The sequence below is a fragment of the Theropithecus gelada genome, chromosome 14 (assembly GCF_003255815.1).
Source record: "Theropithecus gelada isolate Dixy chromosome 14, Tgel_1.0, whole genome shotgun sequence".
NCBI lineage: Eukaryota > Metazoa > Chordata > Mammalia > Primates > Cercopithecidae > Theropithecus > Theropithecus gelada.
Window position 1 is genome coordinate 33587741 of NC_037682.1, and position 18075 is coordinate 33605815.

At 36.0% G+C, this 18075-nt stretch overlaps 1 protein-coding gene across 3 annotated transcripts in view; it reads right to left on the reverse strand.

The window, feature by feature from the left end:
* ELP4 (elongator acetyltransferase complex subunit 4) overlaps positions 1 to 18075 on the reverse strand; it is a 259126-nt gene that overhangs the window by 77975 nt on the left and 163076 nt on the right. Inside the window, exon 10 of one of the 3 annotated variants that reach the window (XR_003115721.1) lies at positions 14474 to 14763. The exons of the other annotated variants lie outside the window; for them this stretch is intronic. The gene's annotated coding sequence lies outside the window, so the exon portion shown is untranslated. The remainder of the gene's footprint in view (positions 1 to 14473; positions 14764 to 18075) is intronic. 3 annotated transcript variants of the gene reach the window in all.

Consider the following 18075-nt stretch of genomic DNA (forward strand, 5'->3'; position numbering starts at 1 on the left):
GAATTCCCATATTCCTATCACCCAGATTCCCCAATTTTTAACATTTTTCATTTGCTCCATTTTTCTCTTTTTTAAAAAAATAGATACACTCCCGTAAGCATGTACATGTACACATGATTAGCCTTTTCTGAAGTATCCAAGAACAAGCAGCAGACATGATTCCTATCAACCCTAAATACTCCAGTATTTCTTAAGACAAGGACATTCTTCTACAGAATCACCACGTAAGTCTTTGAGTCAGAAAATCAACATTTATAAAACACTACTATCAATCTACAGACATCATTCAAACTTTGTCAACTGCCCAGTAATGTCAGGACATTCATTCCCTTCCCATATTCTCATTCTCTCCAGGTCTTTCATGTTCTTGACATTTTTCCAAAAATACAGAACTTTCATTCTGTAGGCTAATCATAAACTTAGATCTTTCTGCTATTTCCTCATGATCATGCTTTTTGGGCAGGGAAACCACTAACATGATACTCTGCTCTTTTCAAGGCTACACATCAAGGTGATGTGCCATACATGAAGTTGACCCACTTGTGATGTCAACCTTGATCATCTGGTCATATTGTTCAGAAAATTTCTCCACCGTCATGTCATCCCTTAGTAACTAACTAGTAGTATGTAAGGGAGACATTCTGAGATTATGTCAATATCCTTTTCCTCACTAAACCTCATCAAACCCACAAGCCAGGCCTCAGTCTCCATTGAAAACTTCCATCTGAATTGAACTATGGGTGATGAACTATGACTGTCAAATGGTAATTTTCTATTTCTATTTTTATCATTCCTTCAATGTTTAATAGTTGGTATTCTATGGCAGGAAAGAGATTTCTTTTCTTACCTATCTATGCATCCATCTATCTCAGTATGGGCTCATGAATTTCCATTTTATTTAACGTTTTCCATTATTAATTTCCCAGACTGGCTAGTGGGAACTCTTTGAATTAAATTCTGGGCCGTTTTTTTTTCATGCTCCTATTGTTCTTTGAGTATCTGTTTACTTTCTGGCACAAAGTCTCATTTTATACTTTCTGTGCCTCAATCCTAGAATTAGCTATTTTGCCAAGAGGCTTCCTTCCTCTTCCCCTCCTGTTTTTTTTTTTTTTTTTTTTTTTTTTTTAGCGGAGGAAGAGACTCAGAAACCAATATTTGGGTACTTGGAGTATTCCCTAAGGTTGTCATTGCTTCTAGGCTCTTCAGAAGAGAAGGCTAAGAAATACACACATATATAGTAAATAAACTCACATATAGATACATCTATTTCTACATGTATATTGTTGTGTGTGCTTGAGTGTGTATGGTGTATAATCATGAGTGTTTGTTTATTTGTTCTAAAATCATTTCTTTCAAATTTCAAGCAATGTTTTATACTGTAGCAGGCTTTGATGAACGAATTTTTATTCACTATATTCATGTGCTCCATGGTAATATGTATTTTGATCTTAATCTCTTTTAGCTTTAGTCTCGTAAGATCTTCATACAGCGATCACCTCCTCCTTCTCATTCCATTTCCATAATTGTATTAATAAAGAAGATTCTGCTGAGGTCAGAGAATCAGGTAGAAATACAGGAAAAATATAATTTAAAATTTCCAGGTAAGGCATGGTGCTCATGCCTGCAATCCCAGCACTTTGGAAGACTGAGGGGGGTATATCACTTGAGGCCAGGAGTTCAAGACCAGCCTGGTCAACATGTTGAAACTCCATCTCTACTAAAAATACAAAAATTAGCCAGGAGTGGTGGCCCATGCCTGTGATCCCAGCTACTCGGGAGGCTAAGGAGGGAGAATCGCTTGAACCCAGGAGATGGAGGTTGCAGTGAGTAGAGACGTCACCACTGCACTCCAACCTAGGTGACAAAGTGAAACCCTGTCTCAAAAAAAAATTTTTTTTTCTATGACTATAACAATGTAATTGTAAGCATACGCACAGGAAATGTATATACTTTGTGTTCATTAGTAATATTAAAGTACAAAAAGATATAAATAAAACATAAAAGGTTTGAAAGAGGTTTTAAGTAGTTAAAAGCTGCTCAATAAATAAGTTACAGAAAGATAAAGGTATTTATTTAAAATAGGCTTATATGACTAAAATTTATCAGTTTAATACAAATATGTGTTTAAAGTTTCAACTTTAAGTATACTATGCATATTTTATACCAGATTAGACTAACATGCCACCCCCACTACAGCTGGGAAGGTTAAACAACAGTATGCAAATCTGAATTGGATATAACAGCTGTTCAAATGCCAGGGCGTACTTTACTTTAAAATGTGACCATTTAGTTCTGTTAAATATAAACTGCTGTTCTAGCTATGTGTATTATTTTCCTTAAAAAATCCTTTTAAAAATAAATCATTTTCTGATATGTAGTAGAAGCACTACTAAAGTTCAATGTTTCTTTTTTTTAACTTTTTTTTCTCAACTTTCTGAAAAAAATGAATGAGACAATTCTCTTCTTCATCTCTTACATCCCACTCATCTCATCAGCTTCTTTTGTTAATATAAAATATGATAATTAATCATTGGAAGAGTGGTATTGCTTTTGATGAGACCCTGATTGCATTTCAAGTCCTCATTTTTGACAGAAACAAGTTTAGACACTTTTAATTGTGGACAATAATTCCACCCTGACTACGTGGTATACATGTTACATTATAAGTTGTATAAGTACCATTCTCAAGGATAAAATCAAGAAATAAAGTCCTGAAGTTCCCAAGAATGACTACAAATACTTTATTTATAGAATGTCATCATCATTAAAAGTCTGTAAGATTATTTGTAAATGAAGGAGATGGCCCATTTTTCAATTTCTTGGGACCTAGAATTTTAGTAAGATGATTTTAAACAAATTGCTTTTGAGAGAAGGCTCCTTAATCTGGTATCAATACTAAAAAAAACCACACACACACAAACAAAAAACAGGCTTTCTTCTTCCATTATAACACAGAAACTGAAATGAAAGCCCTGATGTAGAGAAAACCCACTTGTAATACAAGAAACACAAAAGCTAGGTACTGGAGGTATTATTACTGGAAATGGAAACAAAGACTTAGAGATAACTCTTCTAAAGTCACACAGGAAGTCAGCAGCTGCTCAATAAGAATGTTACTTACTCCTTTGAGTGGGTAGTGGAGAGTCTACATCCCTTCCTTCCTCCCCTAATAAACATGGGGCATGAGCCATGTGTCAGAAACTCTGCTAGGCTTGGAAGAATCAATGATAAACAAGACACTCGTAGTCTCTATTTATGGAATTGAGTATTTAAGAAGGGGATGATACAAGTAATTGCAATCCAGTGTGGTTATTGCTATGATAGAGAAAATACAGGATGCTACCAGAGCATAAACAGAGGTAGTCAATCTAGACTTGGTGTGGATCATAGAAGCCCTGAGGGAGACAGTGATATTTAAACTGCAGCCTGAAGGATACACAGAAGTCAGCCCGGCTGAGACGACAGTGGTAGGAGGTGGAGGGGGTGTGAGATTGGGGCTGTTGCTCCAATCAGAGGCAACATCATGTGTGAATGTGCCTTGGAGGAATTGGAATTAAGCAGAGCACAGGAAAACTCCTGTTTTGCTGATCTTCTCCTGCTTTTCTGCAAAGCCAAGGTACAGAACTGGCACCTGTCACTGTGTACTCTTCCAAAATGAGCAATGGAGCAAGAAGTAGAGTCAATGTGCTGGGGTAGCTATTTGCCCTTGTAAATGAAAAATTGATGGCCTACTTTTTTTCTACACAAAGATTAGGTCAATTCAGAAACTGTTCTTTAAATAGTTCCAAAATTCATTATTTACAGTAGTAGGGCTACAGTTAGTAGGGAAAAGATTCTATCACTAGAAGTACTTAATTTTTTTTAGATTCTAGATCATAGCACTTACTGAGCATATTAACTTAGGCTAGTTATATTGTATCTTTCGATTTCCTAACCATTAAGATGAAGGTCTGAAAACCATGGTCTGTACTTTCCTCCCCAACTCTAATATTTGGGCTACGTTAATAATATAACTATCAGGATCATAGTATCAAAACACCGCTCCTTGGCAGCCCGGGATTCCTTCAAGTTAGTTTAGAAATTTTCCAACTCAACCAGAGCAGCTCCAGTATTGTTAGATTTCTTTATTGGACTTCTGAGTAAGAAGTTTCTCAAGAGTTTCACAGCTTAAAAACTTGAAAACCACTTTTTGTCTCACTGTTCTGTTACATAGATAAAATGCTTAAATCCTTACTTAGTTGCTTAAAACATGGGGGCAATCCTCCTATTGGTGTGAATAAGGCCAAATCTGTGAGTCTTTAATGATGTTACAATATCATATTTATTACTCAATAAGAAGTTAATGTTAAGAGATATCATAAATTCTATCACAATAACCTGTTATGTGTCATTTCGGGATGAATAACCAGCTTTATGTCATCTGGGGATATCTAATTAGGAAAAGTGGTATGATAAATATTTATATTCCTAGTTCAAAAATTGTTATTGTAAACATTGTGCTTATTGTTTTAAATTCAGAAATCAGAAAGAAACTTCAGTCATGAAGTATGTCCTTTAGTTAAACAAGTGTAAATATATGTACTATTCTATTTGGTAAGGTTAAAAAAAACCAGTGGCAGTAAGGCAATTCTAAATTTACCATGGATTATTTATTTAAGCTTGAAGATAAAACTGAGGTTTTATAAATGAGAAAATGATGTACTAAAAGCAAGACACTAAATCAATTTTAAACACCAAACACAATTTATGCCTGACTTTAAAACTCATCCACAAAACATTAATCTACACAAAGGCCAGAAGCTGAATGAAGCATAATTTGTGAAACTGATACCTTTCATCACAACCTCTAACTGAAAAGGTCATTAGATATATCTAAGTGAGCAGCTTATCCCTGCTTCATTACTGATAATTAAGACAAGTAATATTTTCTTGACAGTAATGTGTCCGTTAACAGATATAGTCTAGTTTGCATAAAATAAGCATTAATTAGCATAGTACTATCCCAGATTTTTAAAAAAATTGAGTACTTGTGTAACACGGCTTCATCATTTTTTCCCTTAATTTCCAGGCTCAGAAAACATAATGTACACATTAAAAAATTCATCTTTAGTCATGTTTAAATTCATAAGGTACATAACTAAATAGGTATTCTGAAAACGCAACCAATGAAAGTGAAGGTACCTGTGACTGGGTATCATTTAAATTATCTGTACTAACTTGCCTTACTCTGAGCTATGTGAAATGCCAGAAGCAGCTATTCTTTAATGTTAAGACTTTTGAAGGCTTAATGTAGGAAATTTGGGGAAGTATAAAATCGTTTCTAAACTGACTGAAAACTAACAAGTAGGGCAAAGAGCCAAAAAAGTACCTTTAAAAGGCCTTGAATAAGAAAAGACATGATTTGCCTTTGCTTTTTTGGTGTAAAAAAAAAAAAAAAAAGGAAAAAAAACCCCACATGAAACTGAGTACTCAGTACAGAAAACCTCAACTATTACTAGTAATGACTAGTTATTACCAGATAAGACTTTTATTGTTTTTGGCCCGAGGCAAGATTTTCAGGGCCAACATGTTCTTTAAATAAAGAAGAAAGATCAAAATAAAATGATGGTAGGAAGCTAACAGAATTGTGCTTTTTTATTAACTCAGACTTTGTAAACTAATTCAGTGTAAGAAGGATAAAGATTAAATTGGGATAACTGTGTCTCATACATGAAGTTCTAATTTTACTTTTCCACAAAGCTATAGAAGAAACTCACATTTTAGTACAAATAATCCATCACAATATTACAGATATAAAATATACATTTTCTTTTTAGGAAAAAGAAGAAGTATTTGTCTGGTCAGTGACCAAACATTATTTGAGATTCTACTGTGCGTGCTCCCTCTCACTTGAAGGAAGGTGAGGCAGATGGACTGGATTGTGGCGCAGGTTTCTCTTAATTTGCCACATCTAGAAAAGGAGGAAAACAGCTATGCCCCGAATGCTGGCAATTTAGCTAGTAGAATGAGGTGGAAACAGATGGGCTTTCGAGTCAGCTACTCCTCTGACTGAATCTTGGCTTTGCTATTCAGCAGATATTTGATCTTGTGAAGAAACTCTCTTGAGCCTCAGGTCTTTCACATGAAAAAATCAGCTAATAATATTTATTCTGAAGGAATTATTCTAAAGATTAAGTGAGATAATGCATACAAAACACATGTTATTTTCTTTTCTTTCCCTTATGAGAGGAATATTATTTTGGTTCCATTTCACAGACCACCACCATTTCCCTGGTATATGGAGGATGGTAGAGAACAGAGTTATTGTCTGCTAATAAGCACTTCTCCAGGTTTCCATTAGCAGAGCAATGCTTCTTTGCCTGAGTGAAAAACAACCACCACCATCACAACCACAATCCTCTGAGAAAGATGCCAATTGTCTCTATTTAATAGGTGAGAAAACTGAAGCAAAAAGACATTATTTGCTGAGCTCACACATCCAGTAAGTGGCAGAGTCAACTTTCAAATTCAGGCTGTTGAACTACACAGCCTCATTCTAAATCACTATACCATACTACTTTATAGAGTACATAGAACATAAGATGGGAAATCAGTGGCCACAGCCTTCCTATCATAAGCAAGGAGCTGGGCAGGGGCTTTCACATAATGTAATTCTCAGTCTTTCTTCCACCCTCCATTTGGACAAATGCATCAACCCAGAGAGGAGCTGGGAAGGAGAAATGCACTACATCCGCCCAGTGTGTAAGCCATGTTTTTCATTCTTCTTTCTTTCTTGTTTTTTTTTTAGAGACAGGTTCTTATTTTGTTGCCCAGGATGAAGTGCAGTGGCACAACTGAACCTCACTGCTGACCCCCAAACTCCTGCACTCAAGTGATCCTTCCAGCTTAGCCTTCAGAGTAGATGAGACTACAGGTGTGCACCACCATACCTGGCTAATTCAAAAAAATTTTTTAGAGTTGAGGTCTTGCTATGTTGCCCAGGTTGGTCTTCCACTCCTGGCCTCAAGTGATCCTCTCACCACTGAGTAGGCGAGAGCCACTGCACCCAGCTTGCCACTATTTTCAAGTAAAGATGAACCTATTAAAGCTAAACACATTCTTGCAGGACAAGATACTAATTAATAATTAATCATACTTTAATCAGTATACTAAATAGTCTATGCCTAAAAGCTCCTCAAATAATGAAAGCGAACCCTGTGCAAGGTGCTTGTATGCCATAGAAATTTTGTTTAGCATTCCACTCAAAGTTAACAAATTGCCATAAATTAGAGAAACCAAATATATTAGTCTAGATCTAATTTACTGTTCTCCCAATGATAAAAGCTGCAAACAGGAAGTACCCTCATTTCCTCCCCTTGAGCCCTCACAAATTTTTTCTCTTTTTATAGAGGCTCAAATTAATCTAATATGTATGTGAAAGTTAGGGACCCTCATAATTTCCTATCTCTAGGCACTTCTACATACTGTTCACTCTTCACAGGTCAGTGACTATGCATATTAGTAAAATAATAGCAATACTGGAAGTTCATTTTCTAGCATAGTATTATTAATTCTACATTTCTTGAGTGTATACTCTGCTTACCAATGTGCTATATAGATTTTGAATATTATACAAAATGGTACCTTCTTGTTCTATTTACTACATGAAATCTTTGACATTAATGAAACATGACACAGTACTGTATTCTATTATGAAATTTCCTCTACTCCAATATACCTGGTAAGACTTAGTGGGGGTCAAAAAGATCAAAAGAGTGGGAGGAAAGAACGCCTGAAAGATTAGATTTATCTTTAGATTTTAGTTCAAATTCAACTACTTGGGTTATGACTTTCAAAGGTCAATTATTTTTAGCTAAATAAGTAGAAAATTGGTCCTGGTAAGCAGGCATGTATCTCCCAGGGGTGAGGATGGAGGTGGGGATAAGGAGAAACCATTCCCTTGCATTACAGCAAATGATACAATAATTTCACATTCATATATTTAAACAGCATTAGCATAACACCATTCTTTGTAGAAAGGGATGTTAACATTTAGAAGGTTGTAATTATTTTAGGAATAATGAATTTCTATAAGGCATCTGTTTTTTCCAAAGTATTTTGGTTAAAGCCTGATTTGCGTGAAAACATAAATAACCTCTTGCTCCAGACTCAGAGCATCAGCAAGCTTTAACAGATGGCCTCATTTAAAAATCATTTGTTAAGATATCTCACATTTATCCAACACGCTGTCAACGTCTTCCTTTCATTCAATCGTGATTTTACATATTTCTGTCATAAATATTTTTTAATCCTGTGCATTCAAGGAAATAACACAATTTCCTATTTATACTTAATTTGGTTTGAGGGTAACCCTGATTCTTTTAAACTTATGCCATTAACTAAAGTACTGTAGAATGATTAATTACAGAAAAATACAAAGTTTAACATTAACTCATGAAAATGCAATCAAAAGCAACATTAGGCCGGGCGCGGTGGCTCACGCCTGTAATCCCAGCACTTTGGGAGGCCGAGAACGGGCGGATCACGAGGTCAGAAGATCGAGACCATCCTGACTAACACGGTGAAACCCCGTCTCTACTAAAAATACAAAAATTAGCCGGGCGTGGTGGCGGGTGCCTGTAGTCCCAGCTACTCGAGAGGCTGAGGCAGGAGAATGGCGTGAACCCAGGAGGCGGAGCTTGCAGTGAGTGATCGCACCACTGTACTCCCGCCTGGGTGACAGAGTGAGACTCGGTCTCAAAAAAAAAAAACAAAACAAACAAACAAACAAAAACAAAAGCAATATTTTAATCAAGGTACAAGTGGAAAAAGCAAAATAATTGAAAAATTATCTATCCCGCACCCGCCTCTATTAGTCTTTCCTTCTCCTTTCTTTCATTCTCAAGAATCTGGAACAGTGTTGATATTTGCTGTCTCTATTTCCTTACCTCCCATTCACTTTTTATACTGTCAAAGAAATTGCAAAAGTCATTCAATCTTTAACCAATTACATGTAATTAAGGTTTTGAGCCCTATGCTCCAATTTCTTGGTCAATGGTCACCTGTGAGCCTCATATTGCCAAATGCCATAGACTTCTCTATCTATGAGTCAATTGTTGACTTTCTATTCATTGCTCAATGCATTTGGCATTGTTCATTATTCCTTCAAAATTCTCTCTTCTCTCAATTTCCAAGAGACCACTCCACATGATTCTTCTGCCTTCTTCTCTTCCGAATCTAAACAGGTTTTCTGATCTTACATGTTCTAATGTCTTCAACTACCAGCTATATAACAATGATTCCCAAATACACATCTTTGGATCATGTTTCTCCTTACAACAAATTTCACACATCCAAATGTTCAAAGGTTATATCCACCTGTATGTCCTATTCTACATGTCTCAAACTGCACCTTTTTCTATGGTCCCTATTTTAATGAAAGACACTGACCCCATCTAGTCACCCAAATCAGATATTTGGAAGCCAGTTTAGACTCCTCCTTCTCTCTTACAAAATGACTAAGCTCAGTTGATTTTATCTCATGTCTAATCATTATGATGAAGGTGATGGTGATGACGATGATCACCTAGTTTCTGCAACAGTTTCCTAACTTAACTCTTGGCCTCTAGTCTTGTCACCCCACCCCACCCCGACTCCAATCTCTTTTCATACTCCTGCCAGAGTGATTTTTTTTTTTTTTTTTTTGAGGCAGGGTCTCACTCTGTTGCCCAGGCAGGAGTGCACTGGCATGATCTCAGCTCACTGCAACCTCCACGTCCCCAGCTCAAGTGACCCTCCCACCTGAGCCTCCCAAGTAGCTGGGACCACAGCTGTCCGTCACCATGCCTGGCTAATTTTTTGTAGAGATGGGGCTTCACCATGTTTCCCAGGCTGGTCTTGAACTCCTGGGCTCAAGTAATCCACCTGTCATGGCCTCCCCAAGAGCTGGGATTATACTTGTGAGCCACTGTACCAGGCCCAGAGTGATACTTCTAAAACACAAATCTGATTGGCGATCTCTGCATAAAATACTTTAATGGTTCCAAATTACCCATAGGACAGAATCCAAAATCGTGAGCTGGAAATCACATCATGACCTGCCTCTCTCAGACGACGTCCTTCCTTTATCCATGTTTAATCTGAAGTTTTAATAAAATAGTCAAATGCTAGAATCTAATTATAGTGAATATGTTTATATTTAAGATAATCAAGATGAGAAGCTATTTCATATCAAAAAAAAAAAAAAAAGAAAACTCCACAAGATCATGAAAAATCAGAAATATGGTACAGGTAGAGTCTAGAATAAAAATTAGTGTCAGGATAAATAATAACAAACCAGACTTTCTTGGTATTGATTAGAGAAAGAAGGTGACAACCTTAATTGTATTAGGCCTAACATGACAAAATAAATAATAGATTACTAATATATAAAACGTATATATTTTTCATAGGTGAGTTTGGCTTTCATTTTGACTAAGTCATAAAGCCTACAAGAAGGTTAGAAAAGGAAACTGTATTATAAGAGACTATAGAGAAGACAATTTTAACATAAAACGTTTACACATAAAAGTATTAATGTGCTATAATCATTTAACCATATATAGGAAAGAATTATTTTTTTTTGAGAAGGAGTCTCGCTCTGTCATCCAGGCTGGAGTGTAGTGGCGTGATCTCGGCTCACTGCAACCTCCACCTCCAGGGATGGAGCAATTCTCCTGTCTCAGTCTCCTGTCTCAGCCTCCCAGCTAGCTGGGACTACAGGCATGTGCCACCATGCCCAGCTAATTTTTTGTATTTTTAGTAGAGAAGGGGTTTCACCATATTAGCCAAGATGGTCTCGATCTCCTGATCTCGTGATCCACGCGCCTGGCCTCCCAAAGTGCTGGGATTACAGGCGTTGAGTCACTGCACCCGGCCAGAAATGTTTTTAAAATAAACTTTATTAATAAAATTCCTTAAAGTCTCTGCATTTCATATGTCTTCACTAATTTATTAAAGTTTGGATACAAATCTGTTAAGTTTCAACTCTTCTGTTACAAATTGGTAATTCACTACACTCCTCTTGAAGTAATTGCACTACTGCATTGAAACCCATTTCAATTAACTATGTAATTGGAAATAGTAAAAAAATGCACAGGTTGGGTAAATTATTCAGTAACTTAAAATTGTTTTTTTCAATTAAACTTCTTTTGCTATTTTGTTGTTGTTGTTGTTGTTTTGAGGCAGAGTCTTGCTCTGTTGCCAGGCTGGAGTGCAATGGCGCGATCTCGGCTCACTGCAACCTCTGCCTCCTGGGTTCGTGATTCCCCTGCCTCAGCCTCCCAAGTAGCTGGGATTACAGGCGCCCGCTAGTACGCCCGGCTAATTTTTTTGTATTTTAGTAGACACAGGGTTTTACCATGTTGGCCAGGATAGTCTCGATCTCCTGACCTCGTGATCTACCCCCTCGGCCTCCCAAAGTGCTGGGATTACAGGCGTGAGCCACCGTGCCTGGCCTAAACTTCCTTTGCTATTAGGACCCTTTCTTTCTGCACAACTTTTTGTAAAAGCTTTTCAGTATTATGTCTTAAGCATCAATTTATGCTTACATAGGTACATATATTGAAATCATTTTATTTTATAATTTGTTTAATAAGATCAAAATCAGGAATATCAGCAGCTCCTTGAAAGTGCCTTCACCTCCTTTCCAGACACTCCCCATGAAGACAGTGTCCTGTGTTTCTTTCTAAAAGTCTATTGTTTTGTCTTTCATATCAGACTGCATTCCATCTGGAATTGATTTTTGTTTACGCTGTGAAGAAGGGGTCAAGATTTACTTTTGTTTCTCATATGGATCATACGGATACCAGTTTTGACTGAGTACTATTTATTGAAAAGCACACCATTCCCCATCTGCACTAGTGTTATTTTTGGCATAACACAGGTGATCATATACATATGGGTCTGTTTCTGGGCTCTTTTCTGTCCAGTTTGGTTACAACGATCCATCGTTGTGTCAATACTACAAATCTTGATATAGGGTAGTCCTCCAACTTTGCTATGTGTAAAGATTATTTTTTGGGGCCGGGTGCTGTGGCTCATGCCTTTAATCCCAGCACTTTGGAAGGCCGAGATAAGCGGATCACTTGAGGTCAGGAGTTTGAGACCAGCCTGGCCAACATGGTGAAACCCCATCTCTAGTAAAAATACAAAAATTAGCCGGGGTGGTGGCGCACACCTGTAATTTCAGCTACTTGGGAGGCTGAGACAGGAGAATCACTTGAATCCCCAAGGTGGAGGCTGCAGTGAGCCAAGATTGATCCACTGTACTTCAGCCTGGGTGACAAAGGGAGATTCTGGTTTTTTTTTTTTTTTAATTTAAAGATTATCTTTTTGATCCTTTGTATTTTTTTATATTGCAAAAATTTATGCTGGGATTTTTATAGGGACTGCACTAAATATAAACATAAACTCTGGAAGAAGTGATACACCAATTTATATTTGTAGTAGCTTTAGTTAGACTTCAAAGTTGTGTAGGATCATAGCAGTTCTTACTTGGGTAGGACTGCACAGAGCATTGTTGAATGCCAGAATACCCTAGCCTCATGTATTAAATATTACTGACAATCACTGTGATAATCAAAACCATGGTGATACCAAAGAACCGAACAAGTTCATTCAGTAATGTTTCTTTCCTATGGTTCAAGTCTATGATTCCTATTGTTCATTTAATAATCATTTACTTAGTATCTAATAAGTGATCTTTTTCTACCGCTCATCAATTTTGACATTTATATCTAGTTAATTGGATTTATCCCATAGTACAGATACAACAAATCTCTTCTTTATTAAATTGTGAATTCTTTAAAATAGAAACAATGTCTCATTTCTGTATCTCTAGTACTCCCTATATAGTAGGCTTTTAAATAGATGTTTAGCAAATTATCTTAATAGACCATAAAATAATTTTAATTCACCTAGAACATTAATCTTAAAATGCCCATGGCCTTGAAACATGCAGAAATGATGATGGATTTAAATGTTCATGAAGGAAAATATCACTGGTGTTTCACAAAATTTAGGAGAGCTTGAGTCTGTTTCATCTGTCCTAGAGTAAAATTCAAAATAATACACTCAATTTGCCAATTTGAAACTTTAACAGTATGGTAGTTTTAACACAGCTTTTAAATTATATTTTTTAAAATGGAAACCTCATACTTTGAAGTGATACAAAAAATTATAAACTTGAAAATTTTTCAAAAGCTATATGAAAACTAAAAAACTCCAAGCTTTGTATTTTTAGTCAAGCTTACACAAGACACCATAAAAGCTCCTAAAGAGTTGCATAGCAAAAATCTCAATGCTTACTTACAAGATATGGCATAGAAAGAAACTACACATTTGTGTCTAAAATAAGCTGTTCTAAAAATATATTACATGGCTAATGTTAACAAAATAGGATACAAAAATAGAAAGAAGAATGGTGACTAGCTAAGCTTGGGCTTTGTGGGGAGAAGAAGGGAAGGTAAATAAAAATAAGAAATAAATTTATGTAAATATAAATAAAATATTTGGATAGTACCAAATATACTGGTTCAGTGAAATATTTTGGCACTATGGGTGAAATAAAGGCATAGAATATATACTTTCCGACCTCAAGAAACTTACAGTCGAATGGGCAAGATAAGTGTCAAAATAAGTAATATAAATAGAAAGTGATGAGTACATAAATATTTTATAGTCCAAATGACTTTCAAGATGCAACTCAAATATCGTCCTTCTGTAGCTTTCCCTGAACAACTGCCTCATTATTAGTCTTTGTACAGTATTTTCAAACCTAACTCTATTTTTGTAGCAGTCAATTTCTATTATAGTTGTTTATATGTCAGTTTTCTCTACTAGACTATGAGCTCTTTATGGGCAGGAGTTGTGTTAATACATATTTGTATCCTCACAAAAGGCCTGGCGCATGGTAGTATTTCTTATACTTACTCAACTTGAGCTAATACAGTATCATACAAAACGTACAAAAATGAGAGAACTGAACAATGAATGCCAAGGTGCTAACTTTACAAATACAAAAAAAGATCAATTTATGATGCAACTGTCAGGCGAGGCTCAGGGAGCAGGTGAGATTTGAGGTCAGCTCTGAATATGTATGTGAGATCTCAGCAGGGGCAAAGACAGTAATCATCCTGGAAGTGTGACCAAAGTAGTGCTACCAGACTTACTGCTTCTGCACCTTTCTAACAACAGCAGCTAGTGAGGAAGGCAAATACGTAAAGAAGCACCTATGAGTCTTATTGATGGGCCACTAATTTTACAGTCTTGAATAATCTATCATTCTTCCTCCTCTTTCATCATTCAGATCCTGGCAAATATCAAGTATAGTATCAAGTACAGCTCTTCATTTAAATCTCTCTTATATTTGTCAATAGCTTGGCTGAAACTGTTGCATAGTTGGATGGGATGCTGACATTACAGAAGCACTGAATCAACATCAGTATCTACTTACCTTTAGACTTGTTCTCTTTGAAATATAAAGCCCTAGGCCGGAGGTGGTGGCTCATGCTTGTAATCCCAGCACTTTGGGAGGCTGAGGCGAATGAATCACCTGAGGTCAGGAGTTCGAAACCAGCCTGGCCAACATGGTGAAACCCCATCTCTACTAAAAATACAAAAATTAGCTGGGCGTGGTGGTGGACACCAGTAATCCCAGCTACTAGGGAGGCTGAGGCAAGAGAATTGCTTGAACCCGGGAGGCGGAGGTTGCAGTGAGCCGAGATCGTGCCATTGCACTCCAGCCTGGGCAATAAGAGTGAAATTCCAACTCAAAAAAAAAAAAAAAAGAAAAGAAATATAAAATATAAAGCCCTATTTGTTCAAGCACCTATCAGTTTTCTTTTACATGCACTGTAACCATTTCCTCACTGATGTATCTTCTGTTCATGTTCTTCCAGATCATCAAAAAATGTTACTTTCCCTTTCAATCTTCTTCTAATTTGCCTTCAAACAGATGTAACATCTCTCTCCTTAAGTCTCACAGCATTTTACGTTTCTTTATTACACTTAGGATATTTTGCCCTGTATTGATTTTTGCACATCTATCTAATCTCTTCTACAACTGTATTCACTTTTCTGGTGGAAAAATGGTGTTTTACTTATTTGTTTTATACATAGTAGGTGTCTAATTTTTCGAACTGATTTAGACTAAGTATACTTTACTGTGGTATGCAGGTTTACAAACAATTCTATATGGTATGGTGCAAAGCCTGGGCATGTAACAAATCAAACTCTGTTTTTTCTGCCCTTCCAGAAACCCCATTCACAATGTAGAATGAAGCCTAATTATACATGACTGTTAGATGAATTTAAAATGCTTTTCTCTGTTCAGCTGGAATATACACTTCAGAAGGAGAAAAGCCTGAAATCTTATTTCAGGTTTATCCTCAACTCCCCTCATGATAAAATGTCAAATTTCAAAAAAAAAAAAAAAAAAAAAAAAAAAAAACTAAATATGTGAGTGTAAATTTTTACAAAAATAGAAGTTACCAAGTTGGTTAATTTCAACTGTTACTAATGAGTCAGGATATACTGACATTTATAACTTTCACCAAGAAAACTTAACCTCAGGTTAATAAAGGTACAATCAAACTTTATCTTTTTTGATACATAAGCTAATTAATACCTCAAAAATACTTAATTTGGGAATACCTGAGCTCCTCAGTATAACTATATTTTAAATTGAGTTTTTATAGTCCCTAATAGTTTTATTTCAACATGATCGCTTTACATTAAATAAAATGAGTCTACTTTAGAGTTCTTCCTTAACAATTTCATTACTAAACTCTGCAAAGAAGCTTTTCATGATGTAGGTTCATCTACCGTGCAGCCTACTGAATACAACATTGGAAGATTAAATACAACCTTCTCTATTGCATACAACATTTGCTAACACTCAAGGGCAGTGGATTTAAACATATTTTAATTGTCAAACCGCTACTTCAAATGATATGTATGAAACAAATAAAACACATATGCTCTGATTCAAGCAGGGGTGAGTATAATGAACTTAGTGTCTTCCTTGCCCTTTGGTTCCTTCTTGCTTATACCCCTCTACAACCTTATCCAAAACTCAAACCAGCAATTTCAGAGGATCTTCTGTGGAACCACTGGGGCCATAGCATTTTGCAAACCAATGCTCTAGGGTAAATATATATGTTTCAAAAACTAATGATGCAAGTGCAGAAATATTTTCATAAATATCATTTTAGCAAAATGGGATTCTTGCCAGTTTCAAGATGTATTATACCTAATTCAATTCCTTCGGTATAATAAGGAACTAATAAGTGCTTAATTTTTTTCACAATGATGTTACAATAATAAAAAGTATGTTGGAGACTTCTGGTTTCCAGTCCTGCATGTAATGAACTTGAAGTTGTCATTCCTGTCTCCACAAGCAAAAAGCTGAACAAACTGAAAAATCAACAAATCTTAGATCCATCAGATAATTGGGGTCACAGGGAAACCACTGCCCTCTACAATTGTAGAGATGATAGGTAGATACAGAGAATCACAACTTATCCAAGTAAAAGCCTAGAAAAAAAAAAATTCTCCACAGGGACCAGTACCAAAATCTAAACTGTAAAAGACAAACTGTTAGAAGCTCATGGTGGACATTAGAGAGTACACAACTCCAGGGGGACCTAGCCCTAGAAATGAAAGACTCAATACTGTCAAGATTTCAGTTCTTTCCAACTTGATCTATAAATTCAATGTAATCCAAATAAAAATCCAAGTAAGTTATTTTATGGATATTGGCAAACCGACTCTAAAGCTTATATGGAAAGGCAAAAGACCCATAATAGCCAACACGATACTGAAGAACAAAGTCACAAGACTGAAACTACCTGTTTTGGGCTGAATCGTTTCCCTTCAAAATTCATATGTTAAAACCCTTATGCATAGTATCTCATAATGTAACCATATTTGGGTATAAGGTCTTTGAGGAGGAATTAAGTTAAAATGACGTCTTTAGGATGTGCCCTAATTCAATATGACTGGTGACCTTATGAGAAAAAGAAATTTAAACTCAGACCTGTGCAAGCACAGAGGGAAAACACAGGGAGAAACAGTCACCTATAAGCCAAGCAGAGAAGCCTCAGAAGAGACTAACCCTGCTGATATCTTGATCTTAGACTTCTGACCTCCAGAACTGTAAGAAAATAAAATTTCTATTGTTGAAGTCAGCAAGTATGTGGTATTTGTTGTGGTTGCACTAGCAAACTAATACACTGTCTGACTTCAAGATACAATATAAAGATACCATAATCAAGACATGTGGTATAGTCTTGATTATGGTATATGTGGTGCATGAATATAGATTATGGTATATGTGGTACATGAATATAGTCAACTGAACTTGAATATAGTTGCATGAAGACAGTCAACAAACAAATGGTATATAAAATATACAAAGAACTTTTAAAATTCAACAATAACAGAAAAGCCAACTTAATTTAAAAATGGGCAAAAGATGTGCATAGACAACTCACCAAAGAAGAGAGATGGATGGCAAATAAACATACAAAAAGAAGTTCCATATCATATGTCCAGAAAAGTGCAAATTAAACAATAATGAGATGCCACTCTCATTTTCTACATTTTAGAAAAATGGCTAAAATCCAAAACACTGATAACACCAAATGCTGACAAGGATGTGGAGCAACAGGAACTCTCATTCACTGCTGGTGGGAATTTAAAATGGTATAGCTACTGTGGAAGTCAGTTTGGCAGTTTCTTACAAAATGAAATATGCTCCTATACAATCCATCAATTACACTCCTTGATATTTACCCAACGAGTTGAAAACTTATGTCCACACAAAACCTGCACATGGATGTTTATATCAGTAGCTTTATTCATAATTGCCAAAACTTGGAAGCAACCAAGATGTTCTTTAGTAAGTGAATGAATAAACAAACTATGGTACACCCACACAATGGAATATTATTTAGCACCAAAAGAAATGAGTTACCAAGCCAGAGAAAGACATGGAAGAATCTTAAATGCATACAAACACACACACACACACACACACGCAATAAATAATAATAA